Raw genomic sequence first — 22,509 nt, 5'->3', positions numbered from 1 at the left:
CTCTACAATCCACAAACCCCAGCGCACATTGAAGACAGTGTCTGTCTATCAATTGTTTTTTGCAAGCTTCAAAAAGAAAATGGAAGGCGGCTGTTCAAGTGCAGTACTGCGTACTAAGAGACGAAACTCCCGGTCTCTGGCTTTATCGCGTATTGCAAGACTGAGCTAGCTAAAAAATAGCTCTTCCAAATAGCCTCGGTACAATCAAGTTTTAGATTACGTCCGTCTGCATCTGCTGGCCCTGGGGATTTACAATATCTACATGACACAGCATAACGAACATTTATGTTCATCCAGTAAGGATACAGAGTTGCAGGTCGCTGAAAGGGATGGCCTTCATAATCCAGATTTTGTGTACACAAATATAAGACTTTTATTCATTCTGCTCCTTCAGAATATATAGATTTTATCTTAATCACAGAAGTGACAAATCGCACAAAGACACATCTGTGCCAATAAGATTCTATTACAACCAATGCGCGACCATGTTGTAGCCTCAGTACCACCTCCCAGGGACCGAGGTAAAAAAGCACTGATGGAAAACATCCTTCCATGAGTCTATAAAAATTTCCTGGCTCAGGGTATCACATGAACATGTTAGGTAAGGAAACTCTGATGTGTCTGGGTGAAGGACTAGTGGGATTATAGGGAAAAGCCAGATCCTCATCAGTGAGCGTGAAGCTCCAAAGAGGGAGATGTTTTTTTTTTAGCTGCCCATTTAGGACTAGAAAACTGTAAATGCCTCTGGCGAGTATGAGGAAAATGGACTCTGTGGCTCAAAGCCAATTATAAATTTACTGAAAAAATACAGTTAAAAACTGAGTTATGTTTTGGACTCAAACTACAAAAACCACTGGAATTGTCCAGTAATATTTATCAATGTACAGCACATGGCTTATCTTGCACCACTCGCCATACTGCTCTCATGATAGTAATTTTTTGATTCTATGCCATTGGAAGATTAGTGTTTTGAGCACCTGGTTGGCGCAAGTTATTGCATGCTTTATGTGCGTTGAAAACCATATCTCCATTTTGAACTGTTATTATCAGTGAATTTCATTTTTTTATGATGTAACTAATTTCAACCCCTGTTGCACATGGCCTTTGGACCAGTTCCTGCACTTAAACCCTCTGCCATCAGCCATTCCATGTTGAACATTTGGCCTTGCACAGTGGGATTTGGGGGGGTTGGAACTGGTTTACCTCCTGCCAACTTGCGCTGGGCACTAACTTAGTGCCTTGCCATGGAGGAGCTGGGCACACTGCCACTGTCCAAACCCCTCAGATATTCACAGTCTCTGGCTTTGCTTGTGCTTTTTCTTTATTTTTTTATAGTGCTTGAAATTCCAACATCACATGAGAATGGTAAGTGTTAGAAATGGGGCCTTTGGTTGGCAGTCAGGTTACCCCCGTCCAAGGGTAAAGGAGAATCACACTCAGTTAACCCCCACTCACCTCCTTGGTAGCTTCGCACGACCAGGAAGGCTTAACTTTGGATGCACTGTGTTAAGTATTTGTAACAACACACATAGTAATACAGTGAAAACACTACAAAATGGACACCGCACCAGTTTAGAAAAGTAGGTGATATTTATCTAAATCAAGCAAGACCAAAACGGCAAAAATCCAACATACACATGTTAAAATATAAATATTCAAAAGAATAAGAGTCTTACTCGATAGAGAATAATGGAAACGATGATTGTGCACAAAGTACACAGTTAGTGTAAACAATAAAGCTGCACAGGCAAGCATGCATCAGAAAAGGCAGCGATGATTCAATTTCTTCCTCACAAGGGAGGACGTGCATCATTTCTTCTCCAAACGGGTTGGTGATGCGTCATTTTTCTCCCTCACAAGAGAGCGATGTGTCGAATTGTGGATGGGTCACCTTGGATCAGCGCAGAGTCAGGCTGACTTTAACGCCCAGGGACGATGCGTGGAAAATCCTATTGCACGGTGTTAGAAAACCGCGCTGCGTGGGGTTTGCATCGGAATCAGTAGACACAAGCGGGTGTTATGCATTGTTTCTCCAGCCGCGATGCAGGTGGAGCATCGGTGTTAGCTGCGAGGCCGGTGGCACGTAGTTTATCAGCTGCAATGCAGTTGGTGAGTTGTAAATTTCCCCGCACATCGTTCTGTCTGTGGATTTTCAGCTCTTGTCTAACAACTTCCAGTTTCAAGGGCCCAGGGACTGGGTAGGGCACCATTTGGCAGGGCAGGAGCTCAGTTCAAGCCCTTGGAGATTCCTCTCAAGCAGGAATGCACAACAAAGTCCAGTCTTTGTCCCCTTTCACAGGCAGAAGCAACAACTGCAAGATAGCCCAATAAAGCACAGTCACCGGGAGGGGCAGCACTTCTCCTCAGGTCTTCAGTTCTTCTCCTTGGCAGAGGTTCCTCTTGAATCCAGAGGTGATCTATTTTTAGGGGTTTTGGGTCCAATACTAATACCCTTTTCTGCTTTTGAAGTAGGCCTACTTCAAAGGAAGGTCTCGGTTGTTCAGAAGATCCTGCCTTGCCCAGGCCAGGCCCCAGACACACACCAGAGGGTTGGAGACTGCTTTGTGTGAAGGTAATATGTCAAAAACTACTGACCTGATTTATACTAAACGAGCAAAAGCATGCTTTCTAACGGAGGTCCAACTTTCATGCTAAGTTTGGTTTAAGTCAGTTCAGAAGTTCAAGTGATCTGCCCACAGTATTAACATCCAACAAATAACTACATAGTGGTGACTATCACTGTGTAATAACTATATCTATATTTACTGAAAACAACACAGGTTAAATGTGCACTATGGTAAGGTAAAAATGTAAAGTAAAACATACAATTTTAAACCAAAAAAACACTGAGATTCACCAGTCACAGTTATCTCCAACTACAACTCTTACACTAAAGTAACTTTTTACTTTAAAAAACAAAGGTACAGGGCCGTTATAGTTAGGCTCACATTTTAAACGTACTAAACAATAGAAATTCACCTGTTATAATTATAATTAGCTCAAGTAACTATAACTCGTGATCTAAGGTAACAATAAGTAGCGCCCCCACCATGCAGAGTTTTTTCGTAAAAAATTGTACGGCAAATATAAAATTGATATAATCAATGATGTTATCAAATATGTCATGAGTGCCATAATTTGTGGGGTGAATTAGCAGTGCATCGAGAGGGTGCGAGATATAGTTACCTTAAGGCACGAGTTATAGTTACTTGAGATAACTAACTAACAGGTGAATTTCTGTGGATTCGTACGTTTAAAATGTGAGCCTAACTATAATGTTCCTGTAACCTTTGGTTTTTTAAGTCAATTTCTAGGTTTTTTAAAAACAAAAATCTATTTCCCAACTACAACTTACCTGTCACCTTTGGCTTTTTCATGGAATTTTCTATGTTTTTTGTAACGTAAAGTAATTTTCATTACTATATGTTAATCCAACCATCGCGGCACACAGCTGGCCAACTCCCCTAACTCCACGCTGTGCACAGCCCTTTGACCATGTGTTGCAGGAGTTGGCCACAGCCTGTATCTGGGTGTGAGAATTGGTGCAAGAAGGTGTAACAGGGGTGGAGTGGCTGTCTGTGAGAGCGGGTGCATCAGTGTGGGTCTGTGAGTGGGTGCATCAATGTCTTAGTGGGTGCGTCAGTGTGGGTCTGTGAGTGGGTGCATGAGGGTTTGAGTGTGAGGGCTTCAGTGGGTCTGTGAGTGGGTGTGTGAGTGTGTCAGTGGGTCTGTGAGTGTCAGTGGGTCTGTGAGTGTCAGTGGGTCTGTGAGTGTCAGTGGGTCTGTGAGTGTCAGTGGGTCTGTGAGTGTCAGTGGGTCTGTGAGTGTCAGTGGGTCTGTGAGTGTCAGTGGGTCTGTGAGTGTCAGTGGGTGTGAGTGTCAGTGGGTGTGAGTGTCAGTGGGTGTGAGTGTCAGTGGGTGTGAGTGTCAGTGGGTGTGAGTGTCAGTGGGTGCGTCAGTTTCTGTGTGGGTTTCTGTGTGGCTACTTGAGGGTTTTAGTGGGTCAGTGACTGGGTGTGTGAGTGGGGCTGGTTGGGTGAGTGTCTGAGTGGGTCAGGGACTGAGTGTGTGAGTCGGTCTGTGAGTGTCTGATAGGGTCAGTGAGTGGGTGCGTGAAGGTGTGAGTGGGGCTTGAAGTGGGTGCACAAGGGCTGGGCGGGTGTGTAAGGATCGGAGTGTCGTGAGTGGGACAAAGATATTGAGAGAGAGGAAGAGTGAATGGGAGAGAGATAAAGAGTTGTTTAGGCTTTGATGAATGATATACTTCGAATGAGATCTTTCTGGACAAATTGAAAAGAAAATGTATTTGTCAATTAAAAAGAGTGAGATCACCTTTTAGTATGGAACTTAAACTTTTGAAGTTTAAAAGAAATGAAAGTAGGGAAATGACCACAGACACACCTGGACTAGAAGCCTCAACTTTCAATGTGAGGGTCTGTGACCTTTATCACAGGCTCCTCCAGCGTTGACGTCATTGCATGGAGAGACCAATATATCTATCTATCTATCTATCTGTATCTCTCAATGTTTTCATCGGTCTTCCTTGCACGCATATGTGCATGGAGGGAAAACTGATGAAAACTTCACTTTCTGCCAGGGAGAGCTGTTTGACAGCTTTTTCTTGCAGAAACTGAACTTTGTTTGCTTTCGTTTGGTGAGAGCTGTCAGCTACCAGCAAGCAAAAGCACACAGCTATGTCCCATGGGTGTAGCACCCCCGACATAGCAGGATCCACCAGGACCCCAGGGCCATCAGTGGCTCCTCAAGGGGGACTGCGCCCCCCCCCACCCCCCAAACGAGCATAACCACAGGGAGGTGGTTGTCCCCTGGGTTGCAAAAAGGACCCCTTCACTTTTTCATTGTAGCCCCAGGGGTGGCAATCACTGGGACAGCAGGGGTGCCACGGGTTGCCCCTCAGCCCCTGCATTAAAATAACAATGCACCTGGGGCTTATTAAAAATATAAGCGCAGAGTGAGCACTTTTTTTTTGTTTTTTTTTTAAATTAATTTTTGCCAGATCTGCTGCGAATTGCTGCAAACATTTTTTTTAAATGCGTTTTAACCCAAGGACCCCAGCACCAGAGCTAAGGGGTCAGAGTTACTGTACCCGGCTCCCTTTTTTTTTTTTTTTTTTTTTTTTTTTTTACACTTTTTTCTGGGACCAGAGCCCCAACATGGCTGCCAATACTTTGTTGTTAAAGTGTTGACAGCCAATCAGATCTCAGCACAAGATCAGGAGGGGGGGGGGGGGGGGGGGGGGGGGGGGAAGGGAGGGGGTTCACATCCCTATATATACAAATTTGGATTTTCTTTAATTTCTCAAACTGCTGAACAGATTTACACCAAATAACAAAATACCAAAAAGGCCTTTTTTGGACCAAGAGCTCTTTCTCCTAAATCTGGTGTAATTCCACATAGTGGTTTGGGCGCTATCCCTGTTCAAAATCCCTATGGAGAAATTAATGGGGAAAATGTGTTTTGGGACCCCTTCTTTTTTTGGCCTCCGATTGATGGATCACCTCGAAACTTTCCAGACAGCAGATGAAGTGACTGATTTTTTTTTTATTTTATTCCGTAGAGAGTCAAACAGTGCTAAAGTTATTAACAAGACAAAAAAAATGCCTTTTTCTATAGAAACTGGGTCCTAACTTTAACTACTTAGTGGCAACCGCCACTCTGTAATCACTCAAAACCCGGCCAAGAACAGTGTTTGTCATCAATGATTTAATTTCAGATGCTGCAGTGATATCAATTATGCCATAGAACAAGTCATGAGTGATTTACTATGGGATCCCAAGACACTGCTTTGCAAGGGTCGATCTCCAAGACACTTTGCAGGGGCAATCTACGGCTCAGCGAGTGCGGCCGACGACCACACTCCCCACCCTCCCCACCCCCCAAAAAAACAGCCCCAGGGATGGGTTCCTTGGGGCCTCCTGAAGGCCTAGAGGATGGGCTGCACACCACTTCCTCTAAATATCAATGTCTGTCCCAAGAGATGGGGTCCCCCATTAGGCTCTGGGCTGGGGCCACACACCACCCTTCCCAAAAATGGGCCTGGGTATGCCTACACTTATGTTTTTTTTATTCCTTTTCTAGGACCGGGGACTGAGTCCCAGAGTGTTGAAATGTCTGCTGCCACATCTTTGTTGATGTGGTGGCAGCCGATCTGATCTTATCTCTACATCTGTCAGAAACGCAGATCTTCCACGACATGAAATATGTATATATTTTTAACCTTAATTTCTCTAAAACTACTGAATGGATTTCCACCTCCTCCCCCCTAAAAAAAAGGGACCACAAAATGTGTGCTTGAGCCCAGAAGACCTGTGAGCTGGGTGATGCCTCAGCAAATAAGAGAGGACAAGGGCTTGTGCAATCAAGTTGGAGGTGAAGGTAGCAAGGAATGGGTTGATTCCTCTTGAAATGTTTTCCATATACACAATAAGAATCAGAAGAAGTTGATGGTAAGGCATACTCTGTTACATTTTACACCAAGAGGCTGTGTGGATCATCAATCCAAATCTATAAAAACAGCACCAATGGTTGAAAGAACAAATCCACCAACACAACATGCATTCCTTAGACTATTAAGTGCTTCACTTTGGCCCCTGCAGTCATACCATAACTGCTTTCTCATCTGTCACAGACAACAGGCATGCAAAGACTTCTACATTAACAACACTAGCCACTTGGGCAATATAACCATAGATAGCTCGAGACATGCTCCTAATATTTGCTTTGCAAGTAGACTACAGTTCAAATGCTGGTAGAGTAACTCGACGAGTTAAGTGGTCTCTTCTGAGATCTGTGTTTTACCTGTACATCAGAGGTTTAAGGTCACGGAGGGTGAAATTAAGACGTCACTGTTCTGGGGTCCACAGCGTTGTTAAAAAAAAACTTAACACTTGATCTTGTGTCATCCAATGCTGTTGGTTGTTCAGGCACTCAAATGTGTGTCTCATTGGTCTATTTCTGGATTTTGATGTCATCCTCGATTGAGGTTTAGAGTGGTTCCAAAAAAAAAAAAAAAAAAAAAAGAGAGGATGATAGGAGAAAGCATGGAGGGGAGGCATGGCCTGGCGCCGATGCCGGAAGAAGCCTCTCCGTGAGGATCCCGCTCGCAATCTCTCTCCCCGGCCCATCCTCAATGCCTGCGGACCCCCATCCCAGCTGAGTGTGTGGCTGACGGTACGGGGAGGCTCCGGTACCGAATCTGAGAAGACCGGTCTGCGCGGAGCGAAGCCGGAGTCCTGGCCGGCCAACTGCGACGAGAAGTTCAAGATGGTGGCCGAGGTGGGTGAGACGGAGGCAGCGGACTGCTGATTGAGGAGGGGCCACCAGGGTTTGCCTGGCTTTCGGAGGTGTCGTTGACGGAGGAGAGGAGCCAGTGGTGGAGCTGTGGGCTCTGAGTGTTCGGAGGCAGAGGCCCGGCGACGGGAAGAGATCGAGGTGAGCCGGGGTGTGGATGAAGGAGACAATGCGAAGGACCGGAGGTGGGGGAAACCTTTGCCAGTACAGTAGCCACCCCGTTTGGATTGGGGGCCCCAACGTGGAGCGTCAGGAGGTGGGGGCTCCCGGACTTGGTTTGGGGCGCATCGACCCTTGCCTTGGACAACGGCAGAACCACCCAGCGGAGGCGCGGCACCTGCGCTGCAGCGAGGGAGGGACCCGGCCGGGCCACCTGAGGCTGCGAGTGCTGTGGATGACCCCGAGTACAGGGAAGATCCTTGAGGATTGGGCCGGCGGGGCATCATCCAGGGAGGACAATAGTTGAGAAACCTGGCAAGAAGAGGAGAGATGTCCCCTGGGATATCGAACATCCCAGTACTTGAGAGAATCTGTTCGGGACAGGGAGCAGGCCCAGGGGACACCTCGGTCTGGAAAAGGAGAGCGCAGGGGGCGCAGGCTGCCCCACTTGATGACGGGAGACGACCTCCACGGTGGGGTAAAAGCATGGGGACGCAGCAAATTTCATACAATAGCGCAGATCAAAACTTGACGCACGGAAAATCTATAAGGAACTGGGGGAAGCAGCAACCTGCCTCCAACGGCGGGAGGTATTAGGAAAGGAGCCCCAGAAGATGGGTAGGACTGGCCGGAAAAGGGACGTGGAACAAAGAAGTGGGACATACGCGGAGGAGATGGTGGACAAGCCAGGATCAAAGAATACCTCTCCTGAAAAAAAGAGCGGGACCCCACTCTTCAGGATGTACTGCTGGCCATAACAGCCTCCCGAGTAGCCCTGGAAGGGAAAATTGATGCCCTGGCCACAGACCTCACAGTACTTAGAGACGACCCCCGCCGCCTAGCCGAAAAGGTAGCCACTATGAATAGGCAGCTAAAGGAGCGACAGATGGAGCACTACGACGGCGCGACAGATGGAGCACTACGACGGCGCGACAGATGGAGAAGCGAATCCGAGACCTGGAATTGCGAGCTGAGGACGCAGAAAACAGATCACAGCGAAATAACATCCGGGTGATCGGTATGCCTGAACGTATAGAAAGGGCTGGCTTGGTGGAGTTCCTACAGAGCTGGCTAAAGGAGGAAGTGGCAGATGATGGACTCTCCTTTTTTTCGTGATGAAAGAGCGCATAGAGTCCCAACGCGCCCCCCACCCTCGGGGCCCCCTTCACCCCCCAAGACCAATAATAGCCAGGCTTCTTCATTATAGCGACAGGGATTACTTGTTGAGCCAAAGCAGGAAAAAAGGAGATCTTAAGTTGGATAATCATACGATTCGCATCTTCCCCAACTTCTCTCGGGAAGTGCAGAGACAGAGAGCCTCTTTCAGAGAGGCTAAGCAAAAATCGCGCCAACTACGGTTTCAAAATGGGATGTCGTTCCCGGCAAAACTCAGGGTAGTGATTAGAGGGCACACAGTTTTTTACTACATCCAAAGAGGTTTAGCAGTGGATGGATAAACAAACACCAATGGAAGGTGATTTCCTGGCAAGGGGCCCGCTTACAGAACGGCAAAGGGAAAGTCGGCAGAACAAGCTCCGGAAAGTGGGTAGTCCTTCCCATATAGAGATGCAAAAGGAAAGACAAAAAGCAATGGAGGAGAATCAAGCAATCAGAAGGAGGCTGGGTCCACAATTCCATGAGAAACCGGCACCCCGGGAGTGGAGACTGGTGCTCTGGCACACTCCTTTTACGAACTAGGAGTACCCCCTGTTTTGATAGACTAGTTGAAATAATTATTGAGTTTGGATGAGAAGGGGAGTTGGGATGGTACTTGTTTGGGTCCGTTTATGGGGTTAGGTGAGTCACAGAGCAAACTAATAGTGGAGCAGAAGCGGTACCCTCAGAGGGTAGGGATCTTAATTATAGAGGATGACACGGTGTGGGGCATAGCCAGGGAGGAATGGGAGGCATTAAAATGGCAGTGTTGGACTCATACAAATTCCTCTCGTGGAATGTAAGGGGCATGCACACGATGACCAAAAGATACAAGGTTTTTTCATACTTAAAGCGGCGGGGATTAAGATTGCAATGCTTCAAGAAACACATTTAACTCACACAGAAGGGAAGGCATTACAAAAGCGTTGGAGAGGACAGGCATATTACACTACATACTCAGCATTTGCGAGAGGAACATTAATCTGGATAGGGGCTGGGGTCCTCTTTCATATGCTTGACAGTCTCATAGATCCGGAGGGCCGCTATGTAGCTATTCGGGGACGGTTGGGGGGCAGAGAGTTAGCATTGATTAAAGTATATGCACCAAACTCAGACCAAGGTTAATTCTTCACACGCACTACATAGTTACAATGTCCCTTGGTGCTGGGGGGTAGGGGGGGATTTTAACTGCGTGGCAAACCCTACCATGGACCGCTCAGCCCCCCGCTGCGTGACTCCCCTTTGATGAGGGTGGCACAACAATTCTCGCCCTGGCAAACAAATAGTTGCTTGGCGGCAGTTGCACCCTATAGTTAGGGACTACTCGTATTTCTCTCACTTACATGAGCTCCATATCAGACTGGATGTGTTTTTTTTGTACGCCTGAGATCTTTTTGCTTTTATCTAATGCGGAGTACTTGGCCTGCACTATTTCCGATCATAACCCTCTCTTGCTGTCTCTGAGATGGGGCTCGACCCCCCCTCGCTTCCCCACCTGGAGACTGAAGCCAGAATCATTAGGAGAGGCATATTTTCAGGGGGAGTTGAAACAACATATCACCCAATTTTTCACAGACAACGAGGCCTCGACTAGTAGTCCCTTGATTGAATGGGATGCTTTTAAGGTAGTAGTGAGGGGGAGATGCATAGCGGGAGCAATAGGGGTTCGCAGAACTCTTCTTAGGGATACTGAGCTGGCAGAAGCTAAGCTGAGAGGGGCGGAAAAAGTTAGACCTGAAAATCCACTCGTACAACACTCCATACTAGAGCTTAGAGCAACGGTTGCAGAATGTGTAGAGCGTCTCCGATGCTTTGATTACAGAAATTACCTTACTAGGTCACACGAGGAGAGAGACAAGACGGGCCAGATGCTGGCATGGGTGGTGTCGCAATCTCATAGGAACTCAACCATACTCAACATGATGTCAGAACACGGGGAGCATATATACGATCAGGAACAAATTAATTCACATTTTATGACCTACTACGAACGACTATATACAAGTAATCTCCGATATGACAGACACTACTGAGTGTTATTTATCACAGATGCAACTTAAGTCAATACCGCCAGAAATTGCGGAACAGCTGGGTGGGGCCATTACACAGCTGGAACTCAAGAAGACCATTGGGGAATTAGCGAGGGGGAAGACACCAGGGACGGATGGCCTCCCTGTCGAATTCTATACCACCTACATAGATGTTAATTCCGTGGTTAGAGATTCTGTATGGGACCACGAAGGAGAAAGGTGTATTACCAACATCAGCGCGGGAAGCGATAATACCCTTGCTAAAATCTGGAAAAAATTCTACAGAGACTGGGGCGTACAGGCCACTATCTATGTTGAACCTTGATTATAAGATCCTCAGTAAGATTTTGGCCACTAGACTTCTCCCCATATATGACAGCCTTAATACACCCAGATCAGGCGGGATTTGTCCCTGGGCGAAACACAGCGGATAACATTTGCAGATTGGTAGCAATCATGAGGGATCAGAATTCGGATAGTACAACACCCGGGGTTCTGGCGGTAGACATAGAAAAAGCCTTTGACAGTCTAGAATGGGATTTTCCTTATGCGGTAATGGCCCAGCTCAGATTGGGGCCAGAGTATATTGCTTGGGTAAGATGTTGTACACCAAACCCAATGCCAGAGTACGTACTGGACGAACAATATCCAGAAGCTATGCGGTTGGGCGGGGCACTAGACAGGGATGCCCTCTGTTGCCACTGCTTTTTGCGGTGGCAATGGAACCACTGGTGGCTGCGGCGAGGGGCAGTGGAGGGGGTCCCGGAATACTAGTAGGGGTGAGAGACACCAGATACCCTTATATGCAGACGACCTACTGATCTTTTTGGAGGATGTACACAGAGATCTACCACGGGCACAGCAGATGCTTGCTCAGTTCGGCAGACACTCTGGATTAGGAGCGAACTGGGATAAAACCAGTTTGTTCCCTTTGAGATCCTCAGTGGCGCCTCCGTTGGGGCTGGGAATGGTCAAGTGGGTTCCAAGCTGCCTTCCCTATTTGGGTGTTAAGATCTTTCACGACCCGCAAGATATTCTAGAGATTAATGTGGGGGGCTCACTGAGGTCACTAAGTCCAGTGTGGCTTTTTGGCAAACCTTACCTTTATCTGTAGCAGGAAGAGTAGCAATTCTTAAAATGATGGTGTTACCACATCTATTATACCATTTTACTGTACTACCGGTGTGGATACCCAAGGCCATATTTAAAGCGCTTGAGTCAATGGTCATTGCATTCCTATGGTGGACGGAAGAGAGTGGCCTTGGTCAAACTGCAGAGAAATTCCACGGACGGAGGGCTAGCGGTTCCGGATTTTGAAGCTTATTACTTGGCAACGCAGCTCCAGTGGTTCGCGCAACAGATTGCAAGTAGAGTAGAACCAGAGGCGAGAGTGCAACCGTTCACCCCTCCAGGGGCTAGGATATTTGAGGTATTGTTGGGATGCTCAGGTGATGAGAGACAAGACTCCCCAGAATAAAAAAAATTGACTCAATGCTGGTAAATTTTCCTTCATAGAATTCAGATTAAAACCCCTTACTCCCCAGAGCTTCCTCTGTTGTCCTTGCGGGCTTTGCCTCATCGGGGTGATTGAGGGGGGGCTTCAGACTTTGGTAGAGGCAGGAATTTAGACAGTGGGAACATTGTTTAAAGAAGGGACACTGTTACTCTTTAATACCCTCAGAACAGAATTTGAGCTACAGAGAGGTCACTTCTTACTGCATGGTGCTATTGCAGCCAATATTCGCAGGCATTGGTGGGGAGGGATGGGGGAGCCTCCTGCACAGGCAACCTGTACATACTTGATTGCATACATCAGGATTAAGGCTGACAAGACCCTACCCTTGACCCAACTTAAATCAACATGGGAGGAGGACCATTGGGGACTGGGGGCGCATCCTAGAGGGGATTCCCAAATCGACCCGAAATGCCAGATTTAAGCGTATTAACTTCTATGTATTGCATCGGGCATACCTTACCCCCGGTCGGATCAATAGGTACTTTGGAACAGGAGGAGTAGGATGCCCGAGATGCGGATTAGCGGGAGCGGAATTTAAGCATATGTTTTGGGACTGCCCTAAATTGGAGGTATTCTGGGCGACGGTGAGCAGGATTGTGGCTAAAACTATAGGACGGGAAATCCCCTGCACAATGGGCCATTGCCTGCTTGGATGGTTCCCACATTCTGCCAAGTACAAGGTTACTAACAAGTTTCAAGACCTGGCGATGTATTGGCAAAAAGGGAAATTGCGATGTCCTGGAAGAACCCAGTAGGTCCGAGAATACCCCAATGGACAACAGAATTGACCAAATGGGCTGGTTGTGAAGGGGGTATTCTTCATAGGGAGGCCAAGAGAGGACTGAGACCACCAGAAGTGGCACAGGGCTGGGAGATAGTGTTGGAAGCCCTTAGGGAGGTAGGCCAGGCAGATCCTGACGGAGGGGCTGCTGGATAGGCAATTGAGCCACACTTGTGTCCCAACTACTGAGGGCTTTCTCTCACAACTGCAGGTTCAGGAGGTATGGGTACGATGAGTGAGTTCATTGTCCTCATATACAATGAGTTGAATCTCATTACCCAGACATGACACGTTTAGGTACACTGTTGCTACTACACTGTACTGATAGGCTCACCTAAGGGGGGGGAGAGGTTGGTGGGTTGAGGGGAGGGAATTGTTTAGCTTTTTTTTTTTTTTTGTTTTAAGGGAACAGAATTATAAGGGTCAGGATTGGCTTCAGGCATTAGATAACAAGATTATTTTGTATTGAATTGTACTGTATTATGTCTACCCACCAATGGCTGAATAAAACTACAATAAAATATGTTAAAAAAAAAAATGGGAGAGAGCACGGATCTCTTAGGTAGATCATCCACAGGTCCATAGGTATCCTGAAAAGTTGGTGCCTAAGGTCTAATATTGACCCCAATTCTGCCTTTGAAGTGGCAGAAGTTTCTAGAGACACACCTTTGACATGCACAGGTGGCCTGCCTTCCTTGCCCTGCCTCCAGACTAACTACAGGAGGTATGCAGCCCTTTGTGTGGAGGCAGGACACATCCTTTTCAGGTATAAGTGGGGCTGTGACCATCTCTTCCCTCCCATCCTGCCAGTGATGGCCCATCCAGGCACAACTACACTCCCTATTGTGTGTGTCTGTCACTCATGAGGTGAAAGGTGATCTCTGGGCTATAGAAGTGTCCATCTGCACTAACTGATAATCTCCAGAGGTGTCCAAGATACCTATGTGAATTCCCAGGATGTTTGTTTGGGCCTCATGTTCGACAACAGTCCAACGTCAGGGAGCGGTCAAGCAGAATCAGCCTGCACAGATTCCCTTTTTCCCCAACATGGAAGGCATCGCACATGGCTTGAAAGACTGCAGTACCTGTGCTGCATAAAATCTAAAGCCAGGTTGCCTTTCAAATCCAAGATCAGGTTTCGGGATGTGGTTCAGCAGCAGGGAGAAAACTACTTAACTGAATATCTTTCTGATAAATGTCAAGTGCACAATGTGTCTATAGCTGGTGTGGCTGACGGGTCCAAGGCTGGTTCGGTTAGAAACAGTAGGTTTTGGCCAGTTTTGAAAGCATGGGGGAAGATGCCTTGAGTGAGGCAGGCACTAATAATATTGAAAATGAGTGTGAGTACTTCTCCCAAAAGAGGCTTCACCATAGCCAAGCGCAGAATGCCACCCCACTCTTATAAGAAGTGACTGAGTGATGTGAGGATGTTGGTGAAGTCTTTGCTAGAAATTTTTAATAAAAGAGCACTGGGTGTTACATGGTGGGATGCAAGTCGCCACCTGCTTAGCTATATTCATGTTAAGTCTCACATTATTTATCTTCTCTGTAAAGAATTGGCTGCATTTCATTTGAAGAAGGCTTTCCTTTTGATGAATGCTTCTGTTAACATCTTATTCAAAGTAGGTTCCTTTAACTGTTATGATGTAGAGGATTCTCGCTAGGTTAGCTTAGTTCTGCTAAGTCATTGTGTTTCATTTGTATCCATTAATTGTAAGTTTAGTGTAATTGGTTTCCTGGCAATACCAGAGTCCAGATAACTTGGGTTTGGTAGACTAGGATTTGAGCAGCTGCAACATTTGTTGCAGGATGCGAATCTGGTGGTATGGAGGCAAACTGACAGTAAAAGTGTGTGTGGAAGTCCTTGAAGAAATGAAAGTCTTGTTTGGGCCATCTGAGCTAGCTGTAGCGAGACACTGGAGAGTAACTGTGGGAGACTATGGTGAGTTGGTATGTCAAGTCTTGAGATATCAAAGAGTGTCATTTAATTGACAGCTGCTGGACTAGAATGAGAATATTGCTTTGATCTGGTGGTTCAGTGATTTGTTCTATGGTGTCCAGGATGTTGAGGAGCTAGAAAACAAAATCTTAATTGTTTTATGTGGTTCATGTGCCAAGGAAGCTGACTTCTCAGAAAAATATCAGATTTGAGAGAAGGATGATTGCACTAGTTTTAAAATAAGTGGTTTATTAACTATAGCCTTTATTGGATTCAGGAGGTCTGAAAATCACAGGAATGTTAGAGTGGAGACGGAGATGTGTCAGATGAATAATTCTATTGCATTGAGGCAGGCCGAGTAAGAATGATGGCTAGGTCTCCTCCTATCTTACGAGTGTTCTTGATTTGTTGTAACAACTGGGGAAGCCTGTCAAAGTTGTGTGATGATGTGAAAGGGACCAAGACTTCTCTGAGGAAGACTGCTTCTGACTTGAGTTGAACTATGATCATGTAGTGACCTTTGTAGCATACACTACTGAGTAGTAAGCATCGATGAGCATGTGGTGCAGTGTCTGCGTTGCACATGAGTAACCTGAGTGAGATATGAATAAGATTCCAGAGAGTAGCAATAGTGTTATGTGTGTGTTTATGTGTAAATGTGAGAGTGGGGATGATGCATGAGCATTTAGTATCAGACTTGTAGTGACAGTTTACCTTGCGAGGAAGCAGGGATTCTTGCCCATGGCCCTTTCCACCTCCTAACATGACAAGTGAAGGTGCCCTTGTGGTCATCGGTCCTTTTTAAAGGACGTGGAAACAAGAATGCCCTTTTGAGGCAACAGACGAGTACAAGTTAGAAACCAACAGGCAGGTCCATGCTGTCTGGCTACAGTGTACTTGGATAGGAGGGTCACATGAACTCTTCCTCATTGGTTATTTTTTTTTTAATGCAGGTGATGGTTGAGAAATAGCTTGTGGCTGCGGTGGACCATGGAGGAGGGTCCCATGGCTACTCCCCTTTGCTGGAGCTTCTGGGGTACTCAAAGGGCTGTCTGTTTGGTGTCCTGTGAGAACTGGTTCCTGGGTCCCCATGTCTGAGGTCAGTGGGCTCCAAATGTTGTCATCGGTCACTGCTGTCTTGGGGACACAGTTCAATTGGACCCTAAATTTAAATGACAAGCCACCCCTATCACATGGCTCAGTGGTAAAGAGACAGAGCAGTTGAAGGGTAACTTACAAATCTGATGTAGTTTCAGATGGTCGAAATACAGTATGACAGTCTAATGGCCCTTTATTTACAGTGCTTTACTTTATGAAAGAAAGCTCATTGTAGGCAAAAGATAGTGCACAAAAAACAATGATTAGCAAAGAAATCTATAAATCCTTCCTCCACGCGACCAGGCAACTGCTAATATTACCTCAACTCTCAGTCTTGTAAAAATACTCTTCCAAGCACCACAGTCTTTCTTGCTACTTCTCAAAAAGGAGCTTTGTGTTTCGGTTTACTCTACTGTGAATTTAGTTTCAGGTGATGACTGCTGAAATATTAAGGATTTTCACTGCATCTGCAACAAAACATTCTAAACCCAAAGAGCTGCCCCATTTCCCAATACCAATCAACAGTGCTCAACTAAGCCCAGCAAAAACAAAAGCAGCAAATTCTGGGATTGTTGGGACAGAATCTGGCGTCCGATACCCAGGGTCTAGGCAGAGTCAGTTAGAGTTCAAATAGCTACATACTAGTGCATTATTGTCAACATCTGGTTGTGGTGCAAGTATACGATAACCATTTTGAAGGGCACCTCGTACAAGGGTCTGTATTTCATAGAAAATATTGGTTGAGGTAACATAATTCCAAAGGACCAGGGTTCCCGCAACAACTAACACAGCCAGCAAGGATAAAGCAGGAGTCTATGTAACTGTTGTTTTAGGGACCTGGGGTTTACGTGTATATAGCTCCTGAACCGCTTGCCCTAGGAAGATGAAATCAATGGTTCTCGGCCCAGGGCAGCCTCCAATAGCCACCTCTCAGAAAACCTAGGCTAGGGCTTTTTTTTTTATTATTATTTCCAAGATTTGAGAGGCAACACGAGTGTGCACACAGGCTCCCCGCTACACAGGAGGTGTCTGTGATGAAGAAGGCTCACCCTCACAGTTCTGATAGAAGACAACTCTTCATCTATGCCTCAATCCAACAGAAAATATTACAGCTAGCCAGTGATGGGCTGGGAATGGCCTCCATGGTAAAAGACATGTACTCATGTACCGAGACAGGTAGCAAACTGCAAATGAACAGAGTATCTTGGCTATTTTCAACTTAGCACACAACATCCTGTATGCACACTGCAGGCCTAGGCCCGGAGCCTGGCGTGGAGGTGAAAGAGGGACACCAAAGGTCAACCTTTTTCTGGACACCAGACTATTGTTTGTGTCCCTGGCCATATGCAGTAAGTGGTGGAAGCACACAGTGTTTTAGTGATCAGTAGCTGTCCAACGATACAAGCACAGTGCCAAAGGAGCCACCTGAATAATGTTCCATTTATGTGTCATAACCAGACTCGTCACTGACATCCCTGCCTAAATGTCAATTGTGTGTGCTTGTATGGGGTACAGTAGTATGACCTCATATTGCTTGCAAGTGTGAATGCATGTTGTTTCCAGCAGTCACCATTTTGGATTGCTTATGGTCAACATGCAGGAAAATGGAGGTTTTGAAATAGCCCTCAGACAGTGGACACAGAAATGTAGAGGAATGGAGACTGTCTTTAGAACGTTTATGTGACCCTTTCAGCAAGGGATTGATGATTACCCCTTCCTGAGCACTGCAATTTGGTTAACCGTGTGGGTTCGGTCAGCAGAAACAGTTGCTATTCAAAGAGGTTTCTGTGGAGAGCCTCTGTCTGTGGTTTCCCGAAGAGAGGCACCACCTGGAAGGCTAGTGTGAGAGGTACAGAGCTACACACTGATTGTAATCATGCTGTTGAAACTCCTGCTTGGTTACAGCATTATCGCTACCTGCTGTGAAAAGCCATCACCTTGCGCAAAAAACACAGCTGCAGAGCAGAGAAAAAATAAACAATTAAAGAAAATAGGCCAACCCACTTTCTAAACCCAAAGGGGTGATCCACAACGCCTATCTGAAAACACTGTATAAAAGTGAGTCTCAAACTTCCTCACTTTGCTGTCAGGCTGTGACCAGAGTAGCTCTTCTCCTTGGGCAGTGCAGCAGCCCGAACTGTAGCAGAGTCAAGTACGAGTATGGAGCGGTTGTGTCCTACTTCCCAGTGTCAACCACAAACTAAAGACTGCCCAGTTCGAAGACAAACTCTGGGAAAGAAGCAGAAATCCTCTGCTGACTATTTAGTTGCATTCAGTGACTACTCCAGTGCCCCCGACTGAAGAAGGAAGCTCCTACTGAAGCTGCTGGAAAAGACTATTGAAGGGGACTTTGTGGTGCAGATGACCATGGATATTAGGCGGCGGGGTTGTCCAAGAATGCCCTAGTGAGTGTTACACTTCGCCCCGGGCCACGTCCACCGGTACACTAGTGCCTTTTAATTCTGAGTGTGCACCATATCAGATAATTCCATTTGCCGGAGAGACTCGGATTGTGAACATCTGGCTAACAGTTTAGTAGGACAATTCATCGAACACTTATCACCATGCACAATAACTTAACAGTCATATGCTATAGACTGACCAAAGGGTCGCAGAAGGATAGGAAGCTGCTCAGCTGCAACAGGGCCTGCACCCAAACTTTAATCACAATTACTTAAATGTTTTTATTCTGTAGATAACCCTGCAGACGCCACTGTTCACCCTTGTAGAGTTGTTTACTCCTATTGTACAATATTACATTTTTGTTTGATTAAAATACTTATTTTTGTCTAAAAAATAAACAAGCGCTGGACTGGATATTTCATCTATTGTGTATGGAGTGTTCAGCTTCTACAAACTACCCTCGCACGACATACTACTTCCTCAAGACACTTGGAGCGCTTGTTCTCGCTATCCTGAGAGTCAAGTTCAGAAAGGGCCCTGATTGTAAAGGTGTGGTACGACAGGCCCAGGACATCACTGGCAAAAGATGTCCACCACTATAGTTGGGGCCAGAAATCCCCATCTACTCTAAAGCCACCTCCCCGGACTGTGATTGACTGATGGATCATTGACTTGTGTAACAGACAGGAGGCTGTTACTGCAGCGTCTGCTTTACAAGTCTTCAGGGTTTTATCTTGACAGGTTAGTCAAGGGAATACTTTCAGGATCTTGGCACAATCTTAGTCAGCAAGAGTATACCATAGAAAAAAAAGAAGAGTCCTTCTCAGCTGGACTGGTATGAAGCTCCATCCTTGGATGCTGGGAGATCTTAAAACCAAGTAAGGATTGAGATGGCCACTACTTATAGTCAAATCTAAGCAGTCATAGCGAATGCACCTTACCAATTTGGAGGCCCCTGCAGTCCTGAATGGGCAGAGGTAATACATAATCAGTGCATGTTAGGGCAATAGCATACTACCTTCCCTCCTGGTCCACACTGAGTAAGCCCAAATCTTCAGGAATGCAGAGCAAGGAAATAAGAGTAAGCGTGGCCGACAACGCTCTGGAAGATGTGCTGCAAATGCTTCAAAGACTACAGTGACTACACTCTTCCAGTAACAAAGCAGCTGTCTTGAGGCAAGGAATAAATTGAATGTGAAACATGGCTACTCCTAGGTCAGAAGTGACCCTTGGCCATTACAGAAAGCCAGCCACCATCTTTTAAGCCAAACACGTGGCGTCCGGTGCACAGACTACGCATGCAGTCAGACTCTCACATGCAATGATCGATGTACACCCATATGTACCCACACCCTCACTATGTGTCCAGCAAATGATGGCAGAAAAGGGCCCTGGTTAGGTGAGACCGAAAAACATTTTACACGAATAGGGCAGAAAACATGTCCCCCAGACAGGTATAGGTAAACAGGTCTGCCCCTTCATTATAATCTTCACTGTCACCCCTGTCAGTCTCTCTTTTACCGGGTAGAGTGGTCAGTGGCAACTCTGAAACGAAGAGGTATTTTGGGGGTATCCTTGTGGTCAGAGGCTAGTTTTAAAGTATCAATCAAGTAAGTAGGATCACTGTCCGTAGGCTTGCATGATTATCGAGTTCATTGGGGCGATAACGACCGGATCAGAATAAAACACCACACAGGACAGACCAGCACGACTTTTAGAGCCATAAAGAGACATTGGGGTTTTAACAGCAACAAGTGCAACACCAATCCAAAACTTTCCCCATATACGTGAGGGAAGCTTGTATCTTATCTAGTCTAATATTTGACAGTACTTTTTTCTAGCTCTTTAGTCCCATCATCGGTTTTGCGTGCTAAAATGACTATTCATTATTTATAAGCAAGCGAAGAAGAAGGCAATATACCAGATCAGGGAACTAAAGCTGAGGTTACGGAGACAGAAGAACTAACCGAGCAGACAATGTGCATTTGCTTTTAATAAGTTCTGCCCCTTTTGTTTCTTTACGATGTCATGACACACTAACTCACCACCAAATTAAACTGCATGTTCTATTAATGCGGTCATGGCTCAGTGACAATCGCACGTCCCCATTAGCGAATGTCCTATACGGACACTCCAGCAAGGGAAACTCGAGATCTGCAGGAGACCCGCTGCATGGCGGGCTGCAAGAAGGGTAATGAAAAACGTTTCCTTTGTGTCAGGGCTCTGGCAGCATTGTAGTATATCCCATTTCAAGAGCTCCTTTCTCATCTGTGCCACCGCTGTTTCAATTAGCCTCTATCCGGCATCATATCTGCTATGTAATTTTCTTGTGCGCTGCCATGGGCATCCCCGCCACCTGCTTCACACTTGTCTAATACGTCTTTGCTCTTCCTGTGCCCATGAAGCTCGATCCATAAGTGACAAAACATGGGGGGGGGGGGGGGGGGGCGCATGTGGATGGCGTTATACTGGCGGCAAGTCATGTCCAAAGGCACTGGACGTCCTAGTGACGGGTTACTTCAGCTAGCATGCTGCAATTTCAGAACCGTGGGTGGGTGGGTTGGGTGGACTGAGGGTGGCTGGGCCTGCATCACGAAAGAACGGCATCATCACAATATACGGTACAAAAACATGATAGGCAGTAAATAATATGTGAACTGGTGTTCAGTGAAGGACGTCAGAACATAATAAGGACTTCTGGGAGGAAGGATCCATTCAATTCAGACCAGTGGAAGAATGTGATGAGGTTGCTGGGCAGATCTAAATCATTCAATTCTAATCCACAACCACCTTAGAACTGTCAAAACTGGGGGTCTTATCGTAGCTTTGATGACCAAAGCACAACGAGGTTACGTCAACTTAAAGTTACTGAAAGAAATCTATTAGTAGTGGCAGGGTTTGGCCTAGATCAAATGAGCAAAAATAGAATATTGAGAATCTCGAAATGGCAGCCTACACAGGTGAAAGTGAGTGAGAGGTTAATGGGATTTGTGAATGAAAGAGGGTAGGGGACGGTAAAGAAGTGGAATGAACCAGTGGAGAAGTAACTCAATAAAGGAAGGATAGGTATGGAGGGAGTAAAATGCAGGGCAGTCTTAGGGAGGACTGAAAAGAAATGGAATATAGACCAAGTTCAAACTGGAAAATAAAAATATATGGAGAACAAATGTGACATGCAGGAATCATGAGAAACAATATATTCACCAACAGTGGCAACTGTGTTAGAATATGTGAGGAGCACAGACAACTGTAAATGACATCTAGAAAAAAATCTTGAAATGGTATATGGCAACAACGGGGGTAAAGTGAGTTCTGTAGCTGAGAAGTAGCGTGAGCCCCAAAAGAAAAAGTTACTTAGCTGGAACAATAGCTCTCGTTTGGTCTGGTTATTTTTTCTCAGGTTCAAAATCTTTATCTTTGGAGATTACCTCAGAATGTATCCTGAATCCAAGGCTCTAGCTATGGAGGTCAGCCTGAGCCGTCCAGCCAAGACTGATATACCCACACCTCACTCAAACGCTCCAGGCAGCAGGAAAGTCTTGCAAGTTAACAATCTAATACATAAGTAGTTTAGCTCATGTTCCAACATCATTCACCTTAGATTATGTACGACGTGCAAACTGAAATGCAAAACCCGCTCCGCCCTGAAACAAACATTTCCAAAGCAACAAGTTCATCCTTTCCTTGAGCACAACCAAAGGATAAGTAAAAATACCCCAGCATGGTCGATTCCTCCCAATATATCACTAGGTTTTTATGCCTTATTACTTTAAAACTACTTAACAAAATTAATTCTACTACCAAAAAGGATAATTTCCAACCCATAACCTATATTTCTGCCAATTTTTAATGAGGTCTGTCTGGCTTATTTGCCTAAAAAGTCAATGGAAAATGCATTGGTGTAAAAGTGCATTTCGGGACACCTTTTTTCCTTTACAGCCCCTTAACAAATCACCACAGAACTTTGCATCATCAGCCAATGTAGAAAATGCAATACGCCCGCAAAGTTTGGTGGCGATTCGTCAAATGGTAAACTTATTAGCAAGCAATAATCTGAGGAATTCCAATCTCCGGGCATCCTAACTATAAAGCAGGCAGGTACTGCCACTCAGAAAGA

General features: G+C 45.9%; 1 protein-coding gene across 2 annotated transcripts in view; it reads right to left on the bottom strand.

The window, feature by feature from the left end:
- The window catches only part of HYDIN (HYDIN axonemal central pair apparatus protein), a 2,122,366-nt gene that overhangs the window by 1,935,364 nt on the left and 164,493 nt on the right, over positions 1–22,509 (bottom strand). The gene's annotated exons all lie outside the window — the stretch shown is intronic.

Source organism: Pleurodeles waltl, chromosome 12 (genome assembly GCF_031143425.1).
Source record: "Pleurodeles waltl isolate 20211129_DDA chromosome 12, aPleWal1.hap1.20221129, whole genome shotgun sequence".
Taxonomy (NCBI): Eukaryota; Metazoa; Chordata; class Amphibia; order Caudata; family Salamandridae; genus Pleurodeles; species Pleurodeles waltl.
The sequence above is the reverse complement of the archived record's forward strand: the minus strand, read 5'-3'. Positions and strand labels throughout refer to the sequence as shown.